We start from the raw sequence: 13,303 nt of genomic DNA, 5'->3' as shown, positions 1-13,303 counted from the left end.
GTTTGTTGAACTGAATTTCAATTAAATTTCAATATGGTTAACCAGAGCAGTTTTTTTTTTGGGGGGGGGGAGGGGGGCGATACTCAAGCCAATTGAATGTCATTGAATGCCAACCTTTATCATGAGATAATCTTACACTAGTACCAGATGTTTTCAGAGTAAAGAAATAATTATTATTCCCAGTTAAATTAAACCACATTGAATTATTTCAATTAAGGCAACCATTTACTAAAGATTTTTACACTTTTGTTTCGATTTTAATGAGTGCAAAATTTTTATAATTTCCTGAAAAGCATCATGTGAATTATATTTTTTATTTTTCCGCCTGCGAAATTAGAATGTAAAAATTAACAAGCTGTTAAGAACGAAGACAAAACTAAGATTGAATGAAACAATAGTTGTTTTTTTTTTGTTCAAGACTATTTGCGTACAGTCTCTAAAGTTTTAAATCGTTTTTAGATTTTTTTTATTGTATTTGTAGTGTGCTTTAATCAAATTAAAAGTCCCATCTACAACTTAATGCTTTATTAAAAGCCGCACCACAATGTCATCTAACTAATATTTAAAATTTCTGTCTTCGCAGAGAAATAAATTTTTCACCTATGCAAAGCAATTTTATTCATGTCTATGGCAGAAAATGTTTTGTCGCTTTTTGTATTTCAGCCGCAACTGTGATTAAAAGAAAAATCTACAATCCGAACGTTCAGTGAATGGCGATAAATATAAATCTTGAGCCGTGATGGCCAAGGGGATAGAGCGTTCGCCTTCCAATGAGGTGAACCGGGTTCGTATCCCAGCGATAGCATGGCTGGTTGATACGAATCCGCATCCGGCTTGCACCGACCACTGTAAAATGCGATAAATTTTGCGCCACGATGGCTCAGGGGATAGAGCGTTCGCCGTCCATTGAGTTGAACCGCCGGTTTCGAATCCCAGCGATGGCTGAACAGCCAACCCAAAAATTGGTTTGGCTGTTCAACGACGGGTTTAAAAAATGTATAAATCTTAGCATATTCTATACCAGTTATTTGCATACCGTCGCTATTAATATTTATTCAAATAATTTTTTATCTTAGCTGATGTCTTACTTTCTGTATAAAGCAAATAGGCACGTTGATCCCAACATTCAGACGTATATTTTAATTTAATTTTTAACTCAGCAAAAGAGACGAGGCCATGTATGAGGTTAAATAATTAGTTATAATTGTTCCACCAGGTTAATAATTGTTTCCTCAAAAGCCTTCGATGGTAACGGTTTAAAGAAACTTTTCGGTGTTAACGCGAGAGTCACGAACCAGTAAAATAATGATCCATATATCGTTTGGGGAAATTTTATACTCACCCTGGATTCCGTGGATAAGGAATAATAATAATGAATCTAATCAAAATAAGGAATCTAATCAAAATACTACTATGGAACCAGGATTTGCATTAAAATTATTTTAACGGATTATGATATTTTGCAGTATTTTTTTTCATCGCTACCAATTTTATCAATTAAAAAGAGTGTAATTTTTGATCGAATTTCAAGCATATTTAAGTGAGATTTCAGTTATTAAAAATTAAATTTATGAAGTTGTTGATAATTTCAATTTGTGATGAGTAAGAAATATAAGTTTTGAAATATATTATATGAATCAAACTTCAATCGTTTTTCTAAAATGTTTCAGTTTTATGTGTGTGTCTGTTGGTAAATGCACAAAAATGAGTGAAAATTCATAAACTAAAACTCATATTTTTGCTTTAGTTTAATTTATTAACGTGTAATTTCCACTTTTGATGCATACCTTTTTATGATTTTAATGATAAAGAATGAATTGAATACAAAAAAAAAATTCTCACAATGCTTAAAAAAATATGACAAATGTGCAACTTGCACAAATCCGTTAATGCGTTTTATTATAATTTCTAAAGCTTTTCAGTCACGGATTTTTTTCAAACACTTTATTTGTCTGATTTTCTATTTGAAAACTAGTCATGTACTGTTATATTCGTCTTATTTGCTGCTATTTTTAAAATTTCATTAGTAAATGATTGCAGGTAAATATTTAAGTTAAATTTAGTAATCAATGTTAATATATAGTTTGATTTTTTTTTTCAATTTTTAAAAAAAAAAATTTTTTTTTCAAAGCATGTTAAGAATTTTACCATGACTTTTTTTAAACTCGAACTTTAAAACACCATATTTTTAGATTTTTGATTCCAAAACATGTTTCTGTTCAATGTCATATTTAAAAGCAAGTCCTTATGTTTCAAATATAAAAAAAATTAAGTTTGTTATATTGGTTATTTTCTGATCACTAAAAATGTTTTCCCCGAAATATTATTTTAAAAACCAATTTTTTTGTAACTGTTTATGTATGAATATATTTTTTGAAACGAAAATAATGCATAAAAAGTTATTATTGTATTATAGTTATTATAATTAAAATTAGTCTTACTTATTGTTATTATAAAAAAGGAAATATTTTTCTTCCTTAAACTTCTAAGAAAAAAAAATTTTTGAACTTTATGTTCACCCCCTTGCAAATATGTTTTAAAACTATTGGCAGTTGAGTCGGGTCATGAAGTTATGGATATTAAAACAAAATCAATTTTGGTGAAGAAGATATATATCTACTATCCATATGACGTGAGAAATATAAATAATCCGGCAGAGAGTGATAATCGAAAATATATAAGAAATGGCGATGCTATGGGCCAGCGCGAAAAAGCAATAAAAAAAATTTTGTTCCCTTTATTACGATCACTGGTTACCCATTTGTCAAATGCTCTTTTTTTCTGGTTTGACTTCGAGAAACGCCACAACATTTCAAATCATGGGTTGCAAAAACTGTCTCAATTGATGTTTGTCGTCGGATTGGTTTTCAAATCCTGCCTATGCGCGCGTTTCAAGACGTCGCAAAATACTTTTCCTTCCTCAGCTTTCATATTTATATTGAAATCACCGTCAAGCCAGTAATTATAAGTTAATAATAAAAAGAATATAAAAATACTTTAAATTATTATGACGTAAGTACATTAAAAATGACTGCCGGTGAAAATAAAACGAAAAAAAGAATTCTAAAAAAATTATCTAACAGCAGCGGTCGCCATAGTAACGCATTCAATGATGACACGTGCGCACTTTACTATTACTCTTGATCACAGTTAAAAAGTGTGATGACGTCCAAATAATGTGCCATAAAATTCAAAACAAGACCCATTTTGCCGATGGGTAATAAATTTTATGAATACTGTGACTTCAAACAGTTGGGAAGTGAGAACAAAGTTGAGTTACTTCTTAAAAAATGTGATCTAAAGGAACAGGAATAAGAAATTCTGACACCAAGAATTCGCTCTTTCTTTGATCAATAATAAAGACTGAAACAGATACATCTTGTGAAATATGCAATAAAAAATGGAACTGTGAAAATAGCGTGCCTGTTCAGTTGGGAAGTGAGAACAAAGTTGAGTTACTTCTTAAAAAATGTGATCTAAAGGAACAGGAATAAGAAATTCTGACACTAAAAATTCACTCTTTCTTTGATCAATAATAAAGACTGAAACAGATACATCTTGTGAAATATGCAATAAAAAATGGAACTGTGAAAATAGCGTGCCTGTTCAGTTGGGAAGTGAGAACAAAGTTGAGTTACTTCTTAAAAAATGTGATCTAAAGGAACAGGAATAAGAAATTCTGACACTAAAAATTCACTCTTTCTTTGATCAATAATAAAGACTGAAACAGATACATCTTGTGAAATATGCAATAAAAAATGGAACTGTGAAAATAGCGTGCCTGTTCCTTGATTGAATATTTGATCTTCGCGAATTGTAAAATCCTGCCAAGTTTTACAGTTATATTGCTAATAACTGTATAGACTATTATGTAAAGTTCCTATGAAGAAGTTTTCTTTTTTGCTAAAAATCATTCCTATTTTGTGAAATTCTTTTACCCTTACATCTGTGATGAAAACGAGTGTCCCTGACAACGTTTAGGAAACAGAAGATTACATTTTTATTTTTCAAACAATTATTAGAACTTTGACTGAGTCCAATCATTCAGATATTGTCTCGCTTCAAAAGGATTCCCACAATGACTTTTTGAGCCATGATCTAAGTAGTGCGACATCTCCCAGTGTGACATAGTGTTAAAAATCTCCCAGTGATCTTTGTACTACTCCTGCACAGAAATTCTGTTATCGACTTATTTGCACGAGTTTGCAACAATCACTATCATTTGAGCTCAATCAAGTGGTGGTACTGACATTTGCTCTGCAGGATAGACATTTTGGTGAAACAACAATCATGCGTTTTCTGGTTTGCTCTAATGCTTGATAAAAATAGCTTTGACCCGACTCTCACACAAACTTGCGAAATAACAGTGTAGAACTATTTTTTCAAAAAGTGTTGATTTCAATAACATTTATGCCTATAAACAGAGGCAACAAACTAAATAAAAAGGGGGTGACTGAAAAAATAATATTTTTGATAATCTTTACAAACAAATATCAATGTATAGGTCCAGTTATGTTCTTTTATGTTTAAATTACATTTCCCCCCATTTTCATGAAGTGTTTGCTATTTAAATATAATCAATATCTTGCTATTTTTATGGAGGTATGTCGTTAGGAGCTCTTACTGTTCACTGTTAATTATTTAGATAAACATTTTTTGACATAGTTTAATTTTGGTATTTATTTTGTTTTGCTTAGTTTCTGGAAATTAAAAACAAAATTATTTTTGTTAAAAAGTTAGTGTCAAATGAATTTTTTCAAAATATATTTATTCTTACTTAAATTTTTACCTTGCCTGTCATGTTGTGAAATTTAAATAAATAACTTTACTTACTATTTAATATCAAAGTAATGAAGACCCCCCCTAACAAAAAAAAATATATAAAAAAGATACTTGGACCAAGAAAGTTTCTTATTCCAGATACATGGACAAACAGAATGTATTATCTTATGCATTTTGTATATTTTTATAGCAAATTACTTGAAAATATCATACCATAAACATATAATAAGATTCAGTGTTTTTAATTACTGAAATTTCATACAAAATGACGTGAAATTTTCTTAAATTCCAAATTATGAATTTTTCATTACTTTAAATGTGTATTTATAAAAAAAATATTGACGAATTGAGAGGATTTTCTTTCTGGAATTTTGCATCATTAATAAATTCTTAATTCGCAGTTATTTATTCCAATATATTTTTTATGTTTTGAAATGTGCAATTTCTTATTAAAAGAAAGTTTATAACTGATTTAATTGATTTTTCATTAGTTTGGAAAGGTTTAATTTACTATTAGGGAAAGACAACTGTTTTCAAATCATAATTTAAATTTTTTTTTGTTTCCAACTAAAAAGGAGTTTTCTTTTTATGCTTAAAAATTTTTTAAAATTAAAATATGCCCATTCTTTTGAGGATTTGTTAAACAATGACATGAAAAGTTCGTTTATAGTATTAAATACTGGTTAATGTATTTTAACCGATGTATTCAACCTCCATGAAAAGTTTGCAAATTCATTTCTAATTTGTATAATGTTTATCATATTGTAATTTACTGTACTAAAGTATAATGTAAACAACCGCACAGTTTGCTTAAAAAAATGAAGAAAAAAAAATAAAAAGAAAAAAAAAACAATAAAACAAAAAAAGAAAAATATATATATATTAAAAAAAAGAAAATTATAAAAAAGAAAAAAAAAACAGAAGAAATATTAAAAAAAAGAAAATATATAAAAAAAGAAAATATATAAAAAAAAGAAAATATATAAAAAAAAGAAAATATATAAAAAAAAGAAAATATTAAAAAAAGAAAATATTAAAAAAAGAAAATATAAAAAAATAAATAAAAAAATAAATACAAAAAATTACAAAAATAAATAAAAGCAAACTGTGTCCATAATATTTTATCTAGTTTTATATTTTTACTGTCAAAAAATTTTGTAAAATTTTTTTGCCCACTTATAGGCTAATTTTGAAACATATTAATTGCTTTGAACTCTTTGAACTGAAAAAATTAAATATTATGCGTTAAAAAAATCTTTGCATCAGTGTTTCATACTTTTTTTCCCCCAATACTTCTTTGTAAAATGAGTGAGATATACTGTTTTAAGTTCGGAAATGATGAAAACCTTAAGTACAAGATTATACTTTTATGAATTAAATTTTAAATGAACTAATTTAGGTACTTCGTATCAAACAATTTATTTTCAATTTTTTAACTTCTTTAAACTAATAAATTCGAATCGATTAAAATTCTCAAAATTATTGAACCAAATGGCGATTTGTGAAGTGTTTCTATAGAGATAATCAAATTAATATTGAACTATCAGCAGTATAAGATGATATTAAGAGGATGTTTTTCAAAAGTTGAACCTGTTGTTTTAAATATTTGCTATGAAATCAATAAAATTCTTTTTAAAACAGGGCGCAGCAAAACCGATCGTTTCACTTATCGTTCCAATTACTGGAGGCCAGAAATTATGAAATCAGAGTATTTCGAAAAGCAGAGCGGAGCAAAATCTTTTGTTTTGAAATGAAAACTCCGTTCTATTCACAGGAAATTAATAAGATTTTTCCGCTGACTTTTTTAACTTGTATCTTTGGAATATAATTCCAAATTGCTAATTTTTTAAAAATAATTTTGAAACTTTTGTTTAACTGAAACCTAATCTGTTTTTTTTTGTGACGATATTCAAACTCATGCTTAAATGATTATACTAAATGAATGGCAAGCTTTATCACGATATCCTCTTACATGTATGCCAGGTATTCTAAGAGTAAATGAATATTTAATTACATTTTACAGTTCAATTAATTAAATATATTGTATTATTTCCATTGTAGCTTTTCACCTAAAACACTAATTTACTAAAAATGTCCCGATTTTCTTTTTTCTTCTGAAAATCAGTTTGCGGGAAGTGTTTTTGTACTTGACAGAAATCTGAAATTTGTTTATAGAAACATCTTAATTAAACTTATTTTTCTGTCATAGAACCTAATACATATATAACTGGACTCAACAGTTACAAATGGAAACGAGTTGATTAAAGAACATATTAATTGCTCTTATGTTTAGCCATAAGTAAAAATAGAATTTTTTTTATTTTTAAATTTAGCTAATTTTTGGTATTGTGCTTATCGCGACCTCTAATCATATTAAAAAATTCTACTTTTATAAACGTTTCTAATGTTGAGTTTTCTATTTTAATTTTTTTTTCTGTCTTTGTAAGAAATTTCTTCTACTTTTCTGCGACGTAATCCATACGAGAGATAGGCAGAAAATGTTTTTTCTTCGTGCTTATCAGCCTCCTTGATTAAAAGAAAATTATTTTTGCAACTTAGGTGCAATTAATTGTTATAGAACATTTTTATTAGGTTCAAAAAAAATTCGTTATAGCTACCTTGAGTAATTTAATATTTATTGCAAGTTATTATGTATCGTAAAAAAATTTTCTTTTTTAATTGAGGTTTAACACTTTTAGTAATTCTACCACATTCAGACGACCACTTTCTTTTAATTTTGGTTTCTATTAAGGCTATGAAGGCATTTACGAGTCAAATAACTGACTTTTTCTAATTCTAAATTCTTATTTTTTCTAATTATTTTTTACGCGTGCTTTCGATGAAGATTCTTTTCAAGAAACCTATCGCTATTTGAGTGAGAATCACCAACCTTTAAAATAATGATCCATATACTCAAGAGGGAATTTGATAACTGCCCTTTAATCCGTATGGATCAGGATAAGGAATCTAATCAAAACCTTCTATAGAACCAGGATTTGCATTTAGTTTCTATTTACAGATTGAGAATGGTGGAACATTTTTAATCACTACCAAATTATCAATTTAAAAAAAAGCATATAATTTAGATCACAGTATTTCAAGCATACTAAAGTTCATTATTAGTTTTCAAGTGTAAAGGTTTTTAATTTCAACTTGTGATGAACAGGAAGCATTAAAAGAGGTATAGATTAATCAAGTATTAATAGTTCTTTAAATGTGCTTTCAATTTTTTTCAGTTATAGATGTGTCTACGGTAAATGATCAAAAAATGAGCGAAACGCTTAGATGCTAAAACTAAGCTTTTTATTTTAGCTTTATTTATAAATGTTTGCTTCCCTTTTTTGTTGCACACCTTTTTATAACTTATGTATTTGATATAAATGAAAAAAATAGAAAGAAATGCTCGCTATGCTTGAAAAAAAAAACACTTCAGATATGAAATTTTCAAAATCTCGTTAGATCGTTTTAAAATTTTTAAAGCTCTTGAATTATTCGTGAGTTTTCTGAAACAAAATATTTTTTTAAAAAACAAAACTAGTGATATAATGAAATATTTATAATTTTTACTCTTAAATTTTGAAATTTAATTACTAAATGATTGTTGGTAAATGTTTAATTTGACTGCTATAATTATTAATAGTTAGATTTTTTTCAATTCTTTTTTAAAAAACTTTGTTATTTTTCAAAACAAGTACTTTTTTAAAACTTGTTAATAAGAGTTACTTCAATGAAAGATAATTTTATGCTCTTTTGCTTTTACTCAAAACTTTAAAACTGCTTTTTTTCAAATTTATCTATTTTTTTATTGATTTCTAAAATGTACTTGATCAATTAAATGTTCTTACATAAAATAATAAGAATAAAGTATTCGTATCATAGTACAATCTATGCATAGAAGGTATACGTTTTGTGGGAAGGTTAGGCACAATGTGTTACGAATCAAATATAAAAAGCATTTTATTTCAGCTATTGTTAGCAATGGTTATTTCAAAAATTAAAAATTAATGGGTTGACTTATACTTTTCAAAAAAATATTTTTAATTTTGTAGCTTTTTAAATTGATGAGTCACTTTTCCTAACGAGAACTAGTATTCCAGGTAAAATTTTCCTTGTCTAAATGTGCTTCCCCTCTTTGATTCAATATTTTATAAATTATGGAAACTGTAACCTAATTGCTAACTAATTCAAAATTGCCTAATCGTTTCCAATGTAATTTTTAGCTATTAGCTAGCACCAGCCAAGCTCCCCCCTCCCCCAAAAAAGTAACCTGAATTTTTTATGCTAATGTGCAAAATATCAGCTTTTAAATATTTAACCAATTATTATAACAGCAATTGACTGTCTGTGAAAAACACTGACATTAATGATTGCTTAAAGATAAAATAATCCCGCGAATAATTGTATTTTTGACTTAAATATTTATTATCCATCTTAAATATTTATTTCGAAATTTTCTCTGCAATATTTATCAGAAACTAGTTATTTTATCATGATTATATCAAGTTTTTGAAAATGTTCTTGAATTTTTTTAATTATGTTTATAAATTAAGAACTTTAAACGATAGAAAAATTACTTTTATTACTGCACAGATCCTAATTATGTTTTTTTTTGGATAGTGATTTAAAGTATTTTTTGAGTGCTTAAAAAGTACTTAAAAGGAGGTGCTTATTTTTTGCTGAAAAACTGGGTGCACACCCAGTTGTTCCTATGGTTTAGTATTTGATCAGTATGTAAACTACAGTAATGAACAGTAATTTTTCTTAAAACTACTGCAAATTGCAGAATTTGAAGTCGTTGGTCGGCTAAAACACAATTTCAAAAAGAAACTAATATATCACGAAAAAAAGCTTTTATTCTTAAATTGATAGCGATTATCTTGATATTCAAATCAGTACTTTTTTTGCATAAACGCATTGAAAATTAGTTGCATTTAAAAACATTTAAATTGTAATAAGAAACTTTTAATTCCTTCTTACATTTAGTCTTACAAGTCAGTCATTAGCCATATTGTAATCGGAGTACAAATACTTTACAAGTATCAGATTTAAAAATTTTTTTCCCCACGCTTTGGTTTGTTTATGACCAATAGTTAATATGTAAATGGTAATCATTCAATTTAAGCTTGTTATGAGTTTTAGAACTATCAATTTTATCGTATTTTTAAGTTGTTAGCAAATCTATTAATACATATTGCAAGAACGAAATTAATATCCTGAGCATTTTTTAGGTTTACTGTGTTTATGACTCATTTCACTGAGTATTAAATATAAAATTAGATGCATGAAATTTCACTAGTGAAGTTCTTTTTTTATGTAGCTGTCTTAAATACATAAAAGAAGTTATATAATCGACAAGTTATAAAGCATTCACTGTGGTGAATGTGTTATCAAATTGATTATAACAACACAGATTTCTCAAAATGGATCAAATCTAAGCACAAAAATACTCCATGGAGATTTATCTCTTATTTACATGGGTTTTACTTTATTTCAGATAATTTTTATACACTTAATAAAGCAAATTTGTAAAATTTACGAATATTACATGTGATCTGCTATTTTTGCGCAACATAAAATGAGAAATCATGTATATAAAAATGTTATAATAAAGTCTTTTTGCTGTATTTTACTTAAATTTTATGAATTTCGCTTAAACAAGCCACACGTATGGTCTTTCAAAACTTTTTTCTTCCCTCTATAATTCCTTTTTTTTAGCTTGAATCTGAAAATTAAAAAATTAAACTATAATTTCAAAAATGGCTCGTTATTCATTGGTACATGCTTAAATAGTGTTAGTGTACAGTATCAAAAACCTGTGAAAAGCCATGTCTAGTAAACGTATTTCACTGTTTTGGAGTAATAAATAAAAATGTGAAATCCATGAAATCGCCAATATGTTCTTTTTCTGAATTTGTAACTATTAAACTAAGTTAAACTGTCTTCGGGATATGCATAAAAAATTCTCAAATATTTTGACAATATACAAAATTGCGTAAAGTTTGAGGGCTTTCTTATAGTGCTAAAAATACAGAATCCAAGAAATTGTCAATACGTTTTTCACCATTAGATTTTAATAAAATTGAAGTAAATAACACACTAGAAAAGATATAATTTTCGATTTTTTTTTCTTTATTCAAAATTTTATAAAAATACGAAAGATTTGTGTTACAAAGTATATTAATTCTCAAATTTAATAAATTTTTTAAATTCATTTCGAGGGTGTAAGTATTCTTTTTGCTGTTGGCGGGATCGAATGATGTGTAATTCACTTCTCCAACTGGTTTTTCAAAGTCGCAAGTTCGATGATTTGTTTGAGGCTTAGGGCATTTAAGATTTACTGAAATAGTGTTTGAAAATTGAAATTTATTTTCGAAGTTTTATCCGCATTTACCACTTTATCTCTTATTTATTTTACTATAATAACCATATTAATTAATAAGTCGTAAATATTAACTAATGCAGGACTGGCAACTTTCTACGCTTTTTGTAAAAAATTTATTCTAGTGGTAACCATGTTTTAATGTATTTTTGATTTCTTTCCACACCACTACATGTAAATGATTTAAAAGTTTATATGCAACTCCACTTTGTTACAGTTATTTCTTGATGAGAACCGTGAACTTAATACAGCTCTCACGACAAACGCTCAAAACGGTGAACTTAATACAACTTTCACATGCTCTCAAAATACGGTAAACTTAACACAGCTCTCCCTGTCTTTCGCAAATACTGGTATTCGTACATCGAATTCTATCCCTGATAAAATTTTGGTGGGAGGAGTATTGTGGCGTATCTACCCCTACGATTGTTTAACATCAATTCACTAGTATATGAGGCATGCTAATTTGATCCAATCTTAAGGAAGCTTATGATAGATGAAAGTAGGCATTGTCCATTTCTACTCTCCCTACAAGATGTATCAACTAATGAGAGCTTAGCACTTCATTGTTTAAGAACGCTATTATAAGTACTCAACTAGTAATGGTTGTGTAAACTACTTTTGAACTTGTAGAAGTTTCCAAGTAATTAACGATACTATTACGATTAACGATACTAAGTAGTATCATTTTTTAGCCGTTCTTTTCAGTTCTTATTTCACATTAGTATTTATTTTATTTCCCCTAATAATAATTAATTAAATGTTTATCACTATTTTTTTGTTGAAAGTAGTGTTTGATAGTACAATTGCTGCAGGCACTTTCCCTGCGCCAAGCCTAAACATCGCTGCGTGTTCAATGCAATGAAATCATACGGTGATATAAAATAAGTTTGATGGAAAAATAAGAGGGGCGAAATTATTTGTAATTCACATGCTCCTTTCGCATGAAAAATATAATTTTGAATAAATTATTTATTTCTAATTAGCTAATTAATTATTTTAAATAAAATCTCGGTCCAGCATTCATTACTATTTTTAAATTAGTATTTTTTTTATTTCATACCTACCTTTATTGGTCACTGTTATAACGTAATTAAAAGAGCTTGAATAGAGCTTAGATCAGAGACATCATTCGAAAGACATCATTCCAACTTATTTTCTAGTATTTCTTTAAGCAGTTATGAACCTTTTTTTTAAACCACCTGAACATTAAAAATTTATTTATTGTTATTAAAAGGGAAATACACGTAAAGTAAAGATATATTTTCGGAATTAATCTATGGAAGTTCTCAAAATTTTGTCTTTAAAAAATAATTGTCATTCGAAAAACTTCGATTAAAGCAAAATTTTTTTTATTTATTTTTAAAAAAAAAATAAAACAAATGAAGAATTTTGTAAAATTTTTGATACAGAGTTGAGTTAGTAATGGTAGTAATTTAAAAAAAATTCAGAATAATCCGATAAAAGTTGTATTATTTTGTATTTTAAATGACTATCGTCCTGTCCTTTATTATTTAATCACTTTTTAGGGGTGTGTGAAACTTAATTCCTGCCTGCCTTAAATCCTTAGGAGTGAACAGTGAGAAAGAGTGCAAAGTCGCTCATTCAAAAGGAAAACCTTTCAAACGCCATATCACAGAAACCAAAAATTTAAGACTGCTTTTATGTCTTGATTGAAACAATCTCGAACAATTTTGCAATACCAAATCTGAAAATCAAAAGAATCTGGTCCAAAATCCGATAAAAAGTACCGACACTCACGATTCCGGTACTTTTCTCCGTAAAATCCTTTTTCACCAAAAGATTTTATTTAAAAAAAAAAATATCGTCTGACACGTTTTATACTAGTTCATTTAATTAGTAAAAAAAGTTTATATTTAGATTCATATATTTTTTAAGATTAGTTTTTAAAACTAATTTCGAATTTTTTGATTATTAAAAATTTTTTTTTGGATTGGTTACACTCAAACCTTGTACAAAGCAAACTTATAATTGTTTTTAAAAGGCTACCTTTTCTTAAGAAAATTAATTTTTTCATTCAAATTTTCAATGTTATTTTTTCATTCTAATTTTTTTTTCTTCAACCAATCCGTTTTTAGGAAGATTGTCATATTACACAGGCTGCGTAGCGTTTTTAAAAAG

Source organism: Parasteatoda tepidariorum, chromosome 11 (assembly GCF_982258835.1).
Source record: "Parasteatoda tepidariorum strain Cologne lab strain chromosome 11, Ptep-v5.0, whole genome shotgun sequence".
In the NCBI taxonomy this organism is placed as follows: domain Eukaryota; kingdom Metazoa; phylum Arthropoda; class Arachnida; order Araneae; family Theridiidae; genus Parasteatoda; species Parasteatoda tepidariorum.
The sequence above is the reverse complement of the archived record's forward strand: the minus strand, read 5'-3'. Positions refer to the sequence as shown.